This window comes from Eublepharis macularius, chromosome 13 (genome assembly GCF_028583425.1).
Source record: "Eublepharis macularius isolate TG4126 chromosome 13, MPM_Emac_v1.0, whole genome shotgun sequence".
Classification (NCBI taxonomy): domain Eukaryota; kingdom Metazoa; phylum Chordata; class Lepidosauria; order Squamata; family Eublepharidae; genus Eublepharis; species Eublepharis macularius.
Window position 1 is genome coordinate 18,449,365 of NC_072802.1, and position 17,041 is coordinate 18,466,405.

A 17,041-nucleotide genomic window follows, 5' to 3' on the forward strand; every position below is an offset into this window, starting at 1 on the left:
CGCTTCACTGCCCGCTGCTACTCACCTGGCTGGTGGGGGGGAAGGTGGGGGAACAGGCTTCCCGGGTTCACTTCTGGGGTGGTGCGATGACATCACTCCCGGGAGTGACATCATCACGCCGCCCCGAGAGCACGTGCACACTTAGCAGAGGGCTGACTTGGGCCCCAAAGGGGCTGAGGAGCAAAGAGAAAGTAAGTGGCAGGTCCTCTCCTCCTGCCAGGAGGCGTAGGGTTGCCAACCTCCAGGTAGTAGCTGGAGATCTCCTGGAATTGCAACTGATCTCCAAGCCATACAGACCAGTTCCCCTGGACAAAATGGCTGCTTTGAAAGATGAACTCTATGGCATTATACACTGTTGATGCCCTTTCCCTCCTTAACCCACACCCTCTCCAGGCGCCAAGCCCCAAATCTCTAGGAATTTCCCAACCAGGAGCTGGCAACCCTACTGGAAGGTAAGGGGACCTAGCAACCCTAACTCCCCTCCCCAAGCTCTGCCCTCTTCAAGCTCTGCCCCCCAAACCTCCAGGAATTTTCCTACCCTGAGTTGGTAACCCTATATGAATCTGTCCACTCCCCCCCCGCCGCCTTTTAAAGCCCTCTATGCTCATGGCCATCACTACACCTAGTCACTTCCACCACGTAATTACTTGTTGACTGAAAAAGACCTTCCTTTTGTCCATCCAGAGTCTACTGCCTATCATCTTTATTTGGTACCCCCTCCCCTATTTGAGCCTCATGGGAGAAGAGAGCCCTGGTTAGTGCAAGAGCCTCAGTTAGGGCCAAGCTACAAGTGATGAATTACACTTGAATGGCAAGTGAACAGACTCGTGTATTCCTCCCTGTTCACTTGCACTCCACTTGCATGTAGTGATCGAGTGGAGTGCAAGTGGAGCGCCAGTGAACAGGGAGGAATACATGTGAGTCTGTTCACTTGCCATTCAAGTGTAATTCATTACTTGTAGCTTGGCCCAAGTAAACAGACTCACGTGTATTCCTCCCTGTTCACTTGCGCTCTACTTGCACTCCACTCAATCACGTATTCTTCCCTGTTCACTTGCACTCCACTCGATCACGTAGTATTCCTCCCTGTTCATTTGCCATTCAAGTGTAATTCATCACTTCATGCTTGGCCCTCAGTGCTATGGCTGGGGCAGCTTGGGTTCTATCCCCCACACTGCCACTAACCTCACACTACTTGGGGAGGGGGGGGTACAAATGAACTGGAATAATGGGATTGGCGTTGCTCGCTAGGAGAGGGACCTGGATGAGAAACTGTAGAATCTCTGGCCTGTCACTGCCATTCCTTTACCTACTGATGGTCAAGGCTGTCTCAGTTCTCTTTTCTTTGCTGCTGCCCCCCCCTGATGCCTGACAATGCACTTTCTGGCAATGCCATCTTGCAGCATGCTTCAGTGCCAAAGTATTGTAGTTTGCTAGCTGTTCCTTAATTAAAATGTTGTAATAGTTGGCATTTATACAGCACTTTCGGTGTTCAAAACAGAAGTTCCCACGTTGCAGCTTTGTAAAGTCCAAACAGTGGGTGGGAGCCTCTTGGCTACAGGGACTACAGTACCTACCAAATGAAGTGAGGAAACAAATCGACAGCGCCAGACTAGTACCCAGAAACAGCCTGCTCCAGGACAAACCTAAAGGAACTAACAACAGAACACCACTGGTTGTCACCTATAGCTCCCAGCTCAAACCCATCCAACGTATCATCAGTGATCTACAACCCATCCTGGAAAATGATGCCTCTCTCTCACAAGCCCTGGGTGGAAGACCTCTCCTTGCCTACAGACAGCCCCCCAACCTGAAACGACTTCTCACTTACAATCATGAATCAGCTAGCAGAATCACCAGCACAGGTACCAGGCCCTGCAACAGACCCAGATGCCAGCTCTAACCTTATATCTACCCAGGAAATACAATTACAGGACCCAATGGCGTCAACCACACTGTCTCTGGCTCTTACAACTGCTCGTCCTCCAATGTGATATATGTCCTCATGTGCCAACAATGTCCACTTGCTCTGTACATTGGACAAACCAGCCAACCTCTGCGCAAAAGAATAAATGGACACAAATCTGACATTAAAAATGGCAACATCCAGAAACCAGTGGGAGAGCACGTCAATCTACCAGGACATTCCATCAAGGACTTACAGGTCACTGTAGTTCAACAGAAACCTTTCAAAAACAAAATCCAACGGGAAGCTGCTGAATTGGAATTCATATGTAAATTTGACTCAGTCAGGCTGGGATTGAATAGAGACTATGAATGGTTATCTCATTATCAGAAGTAACTGACTTCCTTAACAGAAGCAAACTGATCTCCATGTCAGAAGCTACTGTTTGCATCTACTCCGCCCTCCCCTCTCCACCTATATATCTGACCAGTTTCTTCTTGCCCCCCATGCATCTGATGAAGAGAACTGTGATTCTCGAAAGCTTCTGCTACAGTAAAGTTGGTTAGTCTTAAAGGTGCTACTGGACTCTTTTTGATTTTGCTACTACAGACTAACCCGGCTAACTCCTCTGCATCTTAGTTGTACAGACTGCATTTTAAATCTCTAAGATGCAGGAAATGTTAGGAACATCTTTTGCCAAAGCATCATGCATGGCATGCCCAAGCCCACAAAAGTCCATTGTAACTCACTGCCATATTTACTCAGAAATAAGTCCCATGCCAGTCAGTGGGCTTCCTTCCATGTGGAGCGTGCATCAGGTTGCCTTCTGCCCCACTGAGATCAAAGGGTATTCAGTTGGTCCCATGCTTGCTGGATTGCACCAAGCCTGCATTTATTTGTTTAGATTCTGTTACCAATGTGTAATATATAATCCACAAGGAAAATCTCAGCAGTGCTAGTTCTTGTCTCCTTCCCTGCTTGCCTGAAATGCAAAAGAATAATTTAAAACAACATGTGAAAGAGATGAGTTTATTTCTCCTTCACAGCCAGAGTTAATAGCCTGTTAACCTGAACTGCCGTGGCTCTATTTCCCAAGCAGTTTAAGTCATTTGGCATCATCTTTTATGAAAGGCATCATTCAAACAGATATTTGTCACTCATGCAGGCCTATTTTGCCACAAAGCATCCTATGATTACGGCCATTTATACCAGGGCGCTTGAAGAAAATGGGCTTGCCCTGTGATCGAGGCTTTTAATAGCTTGACTTTGTCACTGTACTTGCTTTTCTTTCTAGTGGGACTCAGTATCATCATGGCTTAGTTGTTAGTGGGGAACTGTGAACTAATAAACAGTTGGATACTTGCCCATCTTGGATGCTTGCTCATGTATCAATTGCACGTCTTAGATGTTTGGACATCTATGAGTTGCACATTTTGGATTCTTGCTCATTTACCGGCACATCTTGAATGCCTGAATGTTTCTCAGGGCACATCAAGGTGGTTTGCACATCTGTCAGTTGTACATCTTGGATTCTTGCTTGTCTATCAGAGACACATTTTGAATGCTTGCTCAACTATCAGTTGGACATCGTTTGCAGAATGGTCACCGCAGCTTTCAGAGAAGAGATTATTCTTGGCTGAAATGTATTTTGTTTCCAGCAAGGACCTTATTTTTTGCAGTAAGAGATGATGGGGCTTAAGACTTCCTGTATATTAGCCCCCCCTAAGCCTTTGGCCTTTTGCAATGAAGTCTCCCCACCACTACGCACACACACATACACCATAGTAAGAGATTCTATGTCTGAATGCGGCAAAATCTTAACAGTGTGTTTAATGTACATGTTTTAGTTGAGCCAAAAGGAGAGGACATTCGGTAAACATAGCATTTCAATCAGTTTTTTCAATAATAACCTGCTTTCCCATTGGTAAAGGTAACATGACCTCCTGGATCTCAGCATTTCTCTACCCACCACAGACTTTTGAGTTGCTGCTCCCTGAAGATGAAGCAGCTCTGGAACTGGCCCCCAGGACTTATTTGGCTCTGGTGAAGAAAGGAAACGGGCCCAAGTGGGCTTCCACATGGCCCTTCATAGACCCCTCTTTTTCCCCATAGAAAGCAGTCCTTGCAGATAAAAGCCTTCTAGACATCCTTCCTTCCAGGGCTTTTTTTCTGGGAAAAGAGGTGGTGGAACTCAGTGGGTTGCCCTCGGAGAAAATAGTCACATGGCTGGTGGCCCCGCCCCCTGATCTCCAGACAGAGGGGAGTTGAGATTGCTCTTGCGGAGGGCAATCTCAACTCCCCTCTGTCTGGAGATCAGGGGGCAGGGCCACCAGCCATGTGACCATTTTCAAGAGGTTCCAGAACTCCGTTCCACCGCCCTGCTTCCTTCTAGATCTTCTAGACTTCTCATCTCCTTCCTTTTTCCACTCCTCGTATCTGACAAAGGGAGTTCTGTCTCTTGCAAGCTCAAGCCTTGGATATCGAGTTAGTCTTTCAGGTGCTATTGGACCCAGATTCTGCTTGGAAGTGAGTCTATTTCAGCAAAAGATTCCACTTCATCCTGCAATTTTCTTCCTGCACTTTCTTCTGGCCTAGCTCATAAGTTTGCTGTATCCTCACTGCTGGACATTTGTGACACACATGAACTCATGTTTACAACATGGCATGGTTTTTGTTCCTTTGGGAAGGTTGGTGGAGGAGAGGTTTAAGCTTTCTGTGGGGTAGACAGCCAAAGACAGTGCTCACAATTTTAAACACAGTGCTCTTCATTGTCAGAGTAGTGTGACAATATGAAGTGAAAAACAATGAGCACTGGCTTGAGCTGGCTATAATGTGAGCAATAGTGCGTAAGCCACCACCACCATTCACATGCTGACAGTTTAAAGTTAATGAATGAATGCAAACTGGAAAGTGGGCAAGAGAGAAGGAGAAAGGAGAGAGGGAAATTTAAAGGCACCATAGCCCCAAGAAACTCATTAGCCCCCTGATTGTCTACATGGGACAACCCTTCACTGCAGCTGCTTTTAAAGCTTTGAGTATATAGGCCACAAAAAGAAGGCAGGAATATAATCAGGTTTTCATTCTTCAGGATTCAAGCCCCAATGCTGGATATCTGAATAGGGAACTGCTGTAGTGAAATATGCATGGCAGACTTTCATTAAACACTGACTCTGCATCTGGGAAATGCTGCCCAAACTGGGGAAAAGAGACGGAAGGTTGGAGAGCAGCTGCCTCTTTGTTCCAGGACACAAACACAGAAATGCACAAACGCTTCTCTTTTTTTGGAGAGGGAGCAACTTAGTTGTGTGCTGCTACTACTTTGCACACTGCTTTGAAATCCATGTATTATTATATTCCTGCAATCATATTTTTGGCAAATCTTCCTTCCAGAAGCTTTGCTCACAACCCTTGCCCTCCCCTCCATGGCAGTCCTGAGGTTTTGGTGCCTCTCCAGAAGACAGGCAGCAATCGGGCACTGCTCTCGCCTTCCTGTTTCTCTTGAGAAGCAGCTCGGAGCTCCTTAACCTGTGAAGCAGCATCTCTCTCAATTGGAGGAGCTGAAAAAGATCCCAAAAGACTAACCTGCCAAGAGCTTGCACAAAGAGAGGGAGTGAAATTAAACTGGTTGGAAAGAATGACCTACAGGGGATCCAACCGTTATCATGTGCTAAAGATGTCTTGCCCTGACCTGGATGGCCCAGGTGAGCCTGATGGTATCAGATCTTGGAAGCTAAGTCGGGTCGGCCCTTGTTAGTACTTGGATGGGAGACCACCAAGGAAGACCAAGGTTGCTATGCAGAGGCAGGCAATGGCAAACTATCTCTGTTAGTCTCTAGCCTTGAAAACCTCAGCAAGGGTCACCATAAGTTGACTGCAACTTGACGGGACTTTACAACATACAAAGATGTCCTAATATACAAAGCCTGCAACCCTGTGGAGGTTCTTTGAGAGGTTCTCTTTATCTGATCTGGACGCTTCTGACTCCTCCTCCTCTTTTGGTGCTTTTTGTTCTCTCTCTCCCCATAGTCTTGTAAGAAGCAAGATCCTTTTGCAGATCTCTCCTGTGCAAGCATGTCAAGATGCACACCCACACTCCCATTCATATGCCGCTGGATTGGCTGGCCACTCGTCGTAACAGGGAATAGGGTTATTTAAATTGGGTTTTTGTTTTTCTTCTGCTACTACAAAAGTGCAAGTGAATGTGAATCAACTTCAATAAAAGTACATTTTATCTGTTGCAATATACTGACTTGAAGAGTGTTTCGCCGCATGTGAGTCCATGCCTTCCTGCCTGTGCAACTTTGCTATACCAACAAATATTGCCCATAGATTCTGCCGAGTTGGTGCGGGGAACTGATCATTCTTCTTTATGCCCCACAATTTTTTTTGTGTTCTTGCAAAATGCCGTTTCCCCTTGTCCCCTTTTCTGTGTCAGCTCCAAATGCTCCCCTTCTGTACCGGGGACAGGATGGGGGGCATTTGTGGGTAAGAACCGTACTCCATGGGCAAAAATCCTTGTAATCATGTAAATGTTCATTTGGATCCACGCCTTTGTGTTGCCTAGTCCAGCCAAGATGTGTGCCATCTGGTAAAGTATTATTTTGCATCTTCCACTTGGTAAATAAAACTTATTTATTATTTATTAGCCCTTTCTAGCCGCTGTAAACAGGAATGATACACAGTTACAGATGTATAAAATGTTTACATTTGATCATCCAGTTTTAATTACCCAGCATGGTTACTTAATGGCACATTTGTCCTCTTAAGAGAGACACCCAAAAGATTTGTCGGCTCGAGGACACTCATTTTCATGCATTTTGTGCAGGTTCTGGAATTTAATAGTGCTTTGGGAAGAGAAAATATTAGATGGAGGTATTATTCTGAAATCCATTTTATTTTAATGAGGATTTAAAAAATGGTTTTCCATGCTTCATTTCTGAGTTGTTTTTGCAGCATTCTTTCTACTTAATTGTCTCAAGGCAAAACATTTATCACGCAACATTAACAGTGCAATCCTAAGAAGAGTTACACCAGTCTAAGCCCATTGAAATCAATGGGTTTAGACTGGAGTAACTCTGTTTAGGATTGTACAGTTAATACCGGTCCCCAAACCAAATATTCCAAAGTGTTTACACTGAATGTTTCTTATGCACACAGCAGCTCACCCCAAGTGATTTTACTGATAGAATTTATTTAGCAAATTTACACCCCACACGAACACAAGAAACTCCCTTATATGGAGGCAGACTATTAGTCTATCAAGGTCAGCATTACCTACACTGACAGGCAGTATAGCGTCTCTCTGAGGTAGCTGATCTTTCATGTCATCTAGTGATTGAATCTTTTAATTGTAGATGTCAGAAATCGAATCTGGGACCTTCTGCATGCAAAGCAGATGCTGTGTCACTGATCCACAGTAGGGCTTCCTCCACATGGATGCTTTGCTCCACCTTGCCTCAAGAGCTTCCAGATAAAAATTAGGAAATTCTGTAGTTAAATTGGGAGCAAAATGGAGGCCTCTTTTAGCATGAAAGTAACATGAAAATGATATATAATATGGCATGCTGTAAAAATGACATGAAATGGCATAAAAATACTATCAAGAATATTAACATAAAAAAGAGGAAACTGGAAAAAAACCTCACAGACGGATTAAAAATGCTTGGAACAAATATACATACATACATACACACGCGCATGCACACACGCACACACACACACACATACATATACACACACTTATATACACACACATATACACATATACACACACATATATATACACACACATATATACATATATGTATATGTGTGTGTGTATATACACATGTGTATGTGTATGTGTATGTGTATTATGCGTATGTGTATGTGTATGTGTATGTGGATGTGGATGTGGATGTGGATGTGGATGTGGATGTGTATATTTATTTCCATATCAATGAAAAATGTCACGGAAATCTAAGTATATGGGATAAGAGAAGTAGTGTCCCCAGACTGCAATACACCCTTGGCCAGAATGCCGAACCGAGGATCTTGGTTCACTCAGTCGTGGAGATCGCTGGGTAACCTGGGCCTAGTTGTTCTCTCTCAGCTTTAACCTGCCTCACAGGGTTGTTGTGGAGGTGGGAGATACATGGATGCCGCCCCGAGCCCTTTAGAGGAAAGGTGGAATAAAGAAACAAGGTGATCATTTCATATATACAGGACATGGAATTGTTCTGATGTGGCTCCTGATATTGTAATGGTAGCCTACCACAAACCATCTGTTGATAGATTACCAAGTAGAATACATCTTCAAATGAATTTGGATGTACACATTGGGCTGCTTTCCGTTTCTTCAGTTCATCTGTATCTTCCTCAGGTTACTGAAGTGTATGCATGTATCGAGAAGAACCAGAAACAAGCAGTCTTGAGGGAACCACAGGACAAACACTGATCAATTTTATGCTAGCATTTTTTATTTATGCTGATGGGTTTTTTTTATTGTTAATGTCTTATTTTCCGCCCTGTTGCTGGAAGCTATCTCAACAGCTGGACAGCTGAGAGTGTGGGATAGTAATATTTTCAAGGAATATGATCTGTTTTGTATGGTGGAAAGAACAGAGATGTGCTCTCTGGTGCTTTTGTAAAACAAACCAGGCATCAAGCAGAGCTTGGATTTTTTCCACCCTGGCTCCTGATCTATGGAATGGGCTCTCTGAAGAAGTGAACCCCCCCTGCCCTGGAGATCTTCAGGAGGTGCTGCAAGGATTGCTTGTTTCAGGGCTTTTTTTCTGGGAAAAGAGGTGGTGGAACTCAGTGGGTTGCCCTCGGAGAAAATGGTCACATGGCTGGTGGCCCCGCCCCCTGATCTCCAGACAGAGGGGAGTTGAGATTGCCCTCCGCACCGCTGAGTGGTGCGGAGGGCAATCTCAACTCCCCTCTGTCTGGAGATCAGGGGGCGGGGCCACCAGCCATGTGACCATTTTCGAGAGGTTCCAGAACTCCGTTCCACCGCATTCCGGCTGAAAAAAAGCCCTGAAAACAACAGACGATAAACAGGAAACATGATGCTCAAAACAATCCTATGAGACTGAGCCAGCTACAAATACCTGGATGGACAAAAAAAGTCTTGCAAGAAAAAGCATGTATTTCCCCCCCGCCCCCTTCACAACAACTCTGTGAAGTAGGCTAGGCTGTAGGAGAGTGACTGATGTAATGATACTATTGATGACGAAGTTGGGAATATGAACCCCCTGTCCCCTCCCCTGCAATCCTCATTTTGCCACTCCAAGCTTGGGTGAAGAAATGGCCCCAGTCCCAGTCACTTTGGAGAAAGCATGGAGCACTCTCTCACGTTCTCTCTCCCTCTCTCTCCCTCTCTCTCTCTCTCACACACACACACACACACACACAGAGTTTCAGTTCACATGGGATTGTTCTTTAGGGTAATTAACATTCCTTTTCAAATAGCCTGCTATAGGAAAGGATTGTCCACAGAGAAGATCAGGACCATGGAATGAAAAGCTATGATAGCTCAGTGTACTGTTTTATCAGAAGGAGGGTCTGAAGAATCAGAAAATGATGAAACCTGGTATTATTGGCTATCTCGGGAAGCAGCCAGCCCTCTCGAGAGTCCCATGAAGGATCAATAATTGATTTATATACCACCAGGACGACTTAACACCCACTCAGAGTGGTTTACAAAGTGTGTTGTTGTTATCCCCACGACAATCATCCTGTGATGTGGGTGAGGCTGAGAAAGCTCTGGAAGAGCTGTGACTGACTCAAGGTCACCCAGCTGGCTTCAAGCAGAGGAGTGGGGAATCAAATCTGGATCTCCATATTAGAGTCCTGCCACTCTAAGCACTACTCCAAACTGGCTCTCAAGAGCAAGTCCAAAGATGCCTCCATCCATTGCTTCAGAGAAGGTAGATCTTCCCTAATTCTCAGACCCATGTGAACCAGCCACAGTTCAGGAAAATGCTTCTCTACTTTCCTACCAAGCCCTCAAAGAGCAGGAGGCATCCCAGTCTCAGTAAAGCAAGTCCTTCTTGACCTGAATGCAGCTTTTTCTGCCTTGAGTAGCATCATACAAGAAGGATGCGCTTGAGACACATACACACACCCTTGCAGGATGATTGGAGTCCTTGCTGTGGTTCACTGACTTCAAACCAGGGCTGGAACCGCAGTAAGGGCTAAGCTACAAGTGACGCCTGACACAGATTGGACACTTGTCAACTTCCCTCAATTTTTGATGGGAAATGTAGGCAGCTTGGTGGAATGTTGGACAAGTGACAGTTGAAAAGTCCATTGGACTAGTGTGCTTACATTTCCCATCAAAACTTGAGGGAAGTTGACAAGTGTCTAACCTGTGTCATTTGTCACTTGTAGCTTGGTCCTGAGTTCCTTGATGAGCTGCCGGTCTGTAATCATCTCCAGTGATCTGTCCGTGGTTCTGAAAATCTGTGGCTGGCCTCATGCTCTCATGGTACCATGTGGACATTGACACAGATTAGGAGAGCTGTTAGCCTGCTCATGTTCACTGGAAGGTATGCATCTGTACACAAGAGTGTGAACACAGGCACATGATCAGAAACTCTATCTTGGTACATCCCCATATAAGAAACTCTTTTAAAGGTGGGCTGTTGATGAGGGGTAGATAAGTCCATCAATGGAATTCTTGGAGAATAGATCCACCAGGGGCTACTAGCCATGGTCTTAAAGGAATAGCCCTATCCAAAATATTCATTCCTCAGACTACCAATGATGGGAGGCAGCATCAAGGGAAGACCTTGGTCTTAATGCTGTTTGGTGGCCCTGCGGGACAACTGGTTGGCCACAGGATGCTAAACCAGATGGATCACTAGTCTGTACATGTATACACTTGTGTGCACATGGAGCCTGTGCATGCCTTCCAATCAGCTCACACAAGTTGAGAACGGAGTTTGCTGTTACAATCCTTTTCCAGTCCTCCCCAGGATGTCAGCTGGAACAGATTTATATCTTTAATTATTGTGAGTGATTAAAAAAAGTTGCCCACAACACATCATCTTAAACTATACCACACTGCTGCAGTTGGATATAAAATCTAACTTAGGCTTTGATGCCTGCCATGAATGTTGTCCCAGCCCCTGCATGGGGTTGGCAAGTCGCCAAAAGAAGAAAGAAGCAGCCTAGCTTGTTTGGGGGACTTTAACAACATTGTTCTGGGTTGGAATCGGACAGCAACGGTTTTTCATGGCACGGAGATAAGTGTAATTAAATATTGATGTCTATCTATCAAGCTTTGCTGGCCCACAACAGGGAGAGGTAATAGAAACTCACAACCCCTACACATACACACACACACACACACACACACACACATTTTTTCTGCACAGTATTCCTGCTAGGTTATTTAAAAAGAGTGCACTGCCTTGAGAAAAGCTTTGTGCCGTGAGTGGCACATTTCTTTCAGATTCCCCTCCTTTCACAAAAGCAGCATCTAAATCTCAATGGTCAACAATGTTAGAGCTGGAGCCATGAAAAATCATTCATGGGGAAACCCCTGAATAGGAGTTGTAACGGTGTCCTTGTAATAGGAGAGAGCTGGGTGGTATAGTGGTTAGCAACTGGGACTAGGGGGGTCCGAGTTCAAATCTTCAACCTATGTATGAAGGGCACTAGATGACTTTGGACTAGTCACCATGTTTCACTTCCAGTGTCTCTGGCCTGAACTTATTGGAGGCAGGATGGGATAAAAAGGAATCAATCATTGTTCAGTTCATTTCTTGTTCTGGAGATTTCTTTTCCTGAACTCTAGTATGACTCCCATTCTGTTTTCAGATTTCTGGTCGATTCCAGATTTCTACAATACATACCCTATGGCATCGGATCTTATTGGATGTCCCATCCTGTTGATGGTATTGACTTACTCTGTGTACTCTGCCTTGAGTCCCAGTGACAAAGGCAGACTGTAAATAAATAAATCCTAGAGCATCTTTTATTTCCACTTACTTTGAAGTAAGAGGGGGCGTTCAGATAATCAGTGGGTTGTATTGGTTAGAGTGTCAGACTAGGATCTACGAGACCCAGGTTTGAATCCCTGCTCTGCCATGAAAACTCACTGGAAAGAAACTCACTGAGGAAAGAATGGTGTTGTAAGCCAGTTTGCGTTTCCATTGGTGGGGGGAGAACCAGGGCTCATTTTGAGGGGGAACGTGCAGGAATGCAGTTCCGGCAGTTCCCCAAAGAGGTCACGTCAGGTGGCCCCTCCCACCTGACTCTCAGCCATTTTGGGCCTGTTTCAACCTGGATTGGGGCCGAAACGGCCCGGATCGGGCCTCTGACGGGTGGTGGATCACTCTCCAACTCAGCAGCAGCCCAATCCTGACCATTTTGGGCCCCTTTTTGGCCATTTCCAGCCCCTTTGTGCCATTTTGGGCCCAATTTCGGCCCTGAATGGCCAGGATTGGGTCCAAAACAGACAGAATAGGTGATGTCAGGGGGTGTGGCATGTGCAAATCAGTTATGCCAATGACACACTTCCAGTGATGGCAAGGGGCGTGGCATATGCTAATGAGTTATGCTAATGAGTTCCTCCTGCTCTTTTTCTATGAAATGACCCCTAGGGAGAAGTATATATATAAATCAATTCCAAAATTTTTGGAAGAACTGAATGGGGAGAACTGGTGTAGTACCCTACCTTGTCAATGGATTGAGTGGTGGGGATTTAGATCATCTCTAAGAGAAAAAAGATGCATATGGAGTGATTGAAGAAGCACAGATGAAGCAACGTGTGTCTCTTACAAACTATGGCAAGGAGGTTAAAAGAGCCCCACAGCTCTCATTGAAAATCTGAAAGGCATTATTAATTTCTGTTCCCATTTCAATGTCCCTGATTAGACCAACGCCTTTACTATTACGGCTCACTTTAAAGAACAAATTAAATGTTTTGTGTAGCCGGCATCCATCCAGGTCACCTTAATCAATCTTCCTCTTTCACAACATGTGTGTTCCTTGAGTCACCGAAAATAATGCAGGATATGTTTGCAAATAAGTATTCCAGGCTTGCTAATACCCGCATATTCAGAACATCTCCCGCCTCTGTGTGAAAGGCCCCTCGCCTCGCCTTGGATATAGCTGAAAAAACACCTGTTAGTAAGCATTTGGGGAAGATAATTACCCTTTCATTATCATCAATTCTATTTTCACCTGCACCACCTGCGTATTCCTGGAACATCTTAATTGGCAAGCAGGCATAGAGTTCCCTTCCTCTCCTTTCCACCCACAACTGGTAGGGTGGCCAAACGTCATTCTGCCAGCTATGGAGACAGCCCTCGTCAGCTGCTGTTAACAGCTGTGCGACAGGCAGAAATCCAACAGATGCATCTGCTGTCACTCCTGAATGCCCACGTGCAGAACAATAAAGGAGCCCTTCAAGAAAAAAGGTGGGACGCCTGCCTATTCCAAGGCCATGTATTATTTGGGTCTTGGATGAACATATTAAACTGAATCATATAGGAACCATTGACCCATCCACTTAAATTGGCAACAGGTCTCCAATGCGTCTTTCCCCAGGACTGCAATCCCCTCTGGGAAGCAGTGTGACATTTCCAGGTGGGGATTCAAAGAAAGGAACAGAAAAACTGGGAAAGAGGTAGAAAAGGGCACCTAAGAATTAGAGCGGGCATATCTGTCCTAATAGTTTGCTCTTGTTCAGTTTAGAGAGACTTGGAGAGCAGAGAGAGAGAAGTTTAAAGTTATGAATGGCATGCAAAAAGTGATCAGAAAGAACTTTTTCTCCTTCTCCCATAACAGCAGAACTTACAGTGTAGTCCTAAGCAGAGTTATTCCAGTCTAAGCTCTCTGACTCTATAGGATTGTACTAGGGTTGCCCGGTCCTCTTACCCGCTCAGCAGAAGCGGGGGGGATCCAGCACTCACCTTTTGTTTTGTCTTTGTGTAGGCACAAAGCATGAGTGTGCTCCGAGGCAGCGTGATGATGTCACTTCTGAGAAATGGCATCATTGTGCAACCCGGGGAGCATGTGCGCTTCACACTGAGCCAATCTGGGGACAAAATGGGAACAATTTGGCCCATTTGGGGCCCAAATTAGCACTGTGTGAAGCACAGGAGCACTCTCAGGGCAGCGCGATGATGTCACTCAGTGATGTCGTCATGCCACTCCAGGAGCATGCCCAAGAGTCCTGTTCCTCTGTCTCCTCCCCCCCCCCGGCCAGCCAAGTGAGTGGTGGCAGGGGGGCAGAGGGCAGGAGTGGGGGATCTCCCACCCCCACTGGGGGAACAGCAACCCAAGATTATACCCTTGTCCAGAGGTGGCAGAAACAAGTGGGGGAGACTTATTTTTAAACAGAAACAGCGAGGAACACTATAATCTGTGTCTGGTGGTAGTGGCCACACCCTCTCATTCACCTACTCCAGAGGAGCCTCCAGCAGGGTGCAGCCTTGTCCAGACACCACTGAAGCAGGCAGCTCAACCAGGAGCTGTGCAGAAAAGAGCAAGGGTGAGGCGAGGCCCAGAGGTGCACCAACAGTGGCCTCAGAGCTTGAAGGCTTGGCACATACCTCAGAAGGGAGGCTGGCCTCGGGCAGCAGACTCCACCTGGGAACAGGCTGGGGAGGTCAGCAGTTGTTGGTTCTTGCGGCGGGGGGGAAGGTGCAGCCTCTTAATCCTCTGAGAAGGGTGGGGAAGAAGATGGGAGACCACAGCCAGGGAGGCCATTTGCCCAGATTTCCTTCATTGGGCTCACCCCTGAAAAGAAAGCATCAGGGGGAGCCCATGGTCAGCCCAGGGAGTGGTAATCAGGAAGGGTCAGGCTGCTTCTAAGATGTCCGTTAGGGATCCCATCCCCTGGTGGAGGCAGGGGATCCCCCACTTTCACCCTCTGCCCCCCTCACCTCCACTTACCCGGCCAGCGAGGGAGGAAGGCGTGGGAACGGCCCTCCTGGGCATGCTCCTGGGGCAGTGTAACAACGTCACTGACATCATTATGCTGCTCCGAGAGCTCTCCTGTGCTTTGCCGAGGGCCGCTGTGTGCAGTGACATTACCAAAAGTGAAGCAAGGGTTGAAGAGGGGAAGGAGGAGGTAAGAGCCAGGTCTCACCCCCTCCCACTGGGCGGGTAAGGGGATCCGGCAACTCTAATTCAGTTGAGAGTTGGGGGGGGGAGGGGGAAGGGGGGAGAGCAACAGAACCTCCCTCCTCTCTGTATCCTAGGACTGGGGCTTGGAAAAAGGGATTCTGGAGGCTGCCGCCGCCCTAGACTCCAACCCTTTCGGAAGAGAAATCTGCCCACTCTTCTGACATCCCTTGCTTCCCCAAGCCTCGCCGTCCCCAAAGCTTATACGCCTACCTCAGCTAACTTATCTGCATTAAAACTGATACAGAGTAATTGAGACAAAAATGCCCTTTGAGGGATCAGCATTCAGAAGCACATGTTCCTCTTAAAAACGGTTAAAGCTGCTTAGCGCTGGCGGCCTAAATGTCGAGCGATCGTCTTTGTCATCTGTGGCTTGACATTAATGTTATTAACAAACGTCCCTGAGTGCATCATTATGGTGAATGCTTTCGGTTCTCTTTGCAGTTTGATGTCACACCTCACATCACCGATGGTCTTCCACAGTCATCCCCGCAGACCGGAGAAAGCTAGAGCGGTAATTATTTAGATTCATTTTGACTTCGATGGAAGGCGGGGGGGGGGGGAGTCCGGCACACTCCTGTTGTCATAACAACCGAATACAGAGATGGGACCTCAATCTCCGCTTTCAAGAAGACTGGTATAGCTAGGCAGGGAATTTGTAGGCATGGTGTGGCTCACTGTGTGTGCGGGAAAGAGATGAGCTGTGACCTAAGCAGAGTTACTCTCTTCTAAGTCCATGGGAGTAAATAGGGTTAGAAGACGGTAACTCGTTTGGGATTGCGCTGTAAGGCTGCCCACTGAAAAGCAAGTGCCACTCAATTCCATGGGATTCATTACATACAGGATTATGCTGCAGTCCTATCCAGACTTTCCTGGGAGTAAGACTTACTGACAGACTTCTGCATAGGCATACATGGTCGGTCTCAAGCGGTATATGTCACAGCATGTTTGTTTTTTAAATGATTTATTGAGAAACAAATAGCTATAACCAGGGCTTTTTTTCAGCAGGAACGCGGTGGAATGGAGTTCTGGAACCTCTTGAAAATGGTCACGTGGCTGGTGGCCCCGCCCCCTGATCTCCAGACAGAGGGGAGTTTAGATTGCCCTACATGCGGAGGGCAATCTCAACTCCCCTCTGCCTGGAGATCAGGGGGCGGGGCCACCAGCCATGTGACCATTTTCTCCAAGCGCAACCCACTGAGTTCCACCACCTCTTTTCCCAGAAAAAAAGCCCTGGCTATAACTACAGAAGAAGAAATAACAAGTTGAACAACAACATTAACATCATGAAGTAAGAACAACAAAGATAAAATACAGTTCGAACAGTTTGAACTATATATGCTAACAGACGGAGTGATTAACTGTCAAGAATTGTCTGGTATAATTTATTCAGAGGAGACATATCTTTGCTAGCAATAAATTCAAAGAAGGGCCACCGTTTTTTGTCACAGCATGTTTGACGAGGTAGTTATTTTTAAGCCCATTCAAAGGCACTTACTCAAGAGAATTTGTTACCTGAGATAGGAAAATTTACTCCCTCCTCCTTCCCCCACCATGTACAGTAATTCATATGAGGCATAATCCAAACTCTCCAACATTTCCCAGATGTAAATAGGGACACTGTGCATGAGTCGATAAGGCTGTGGTCAGAGTTTGTTACACAAAAGTAGGGCAAGCACAATCCAGGATCAAATGCAACTCAGGCAGAAAGTAGAAACAAAACTGGCGTGGAAGCAGATGGCTCAGGGACACAAATCAAATATGAATTCATATTCATACTATTTATAGGCCATTGGTCCCATTTTACAGATGACGGACACTGAGGAAACACAATGGTACAATTAGCCTAAGAACAGTCAGTGTATCCAGGGTTCAGAATTATTATGCATAATACAGGAGCACTATAACTTTTTCATTTTGGATTGTCTCATCATATGGTTTACAGAGTATATCAGGGCTTTTTTTCAGCAGGAACACAGGGGAATGGAGTTCCGGAACCTCTTGAAAATGGTC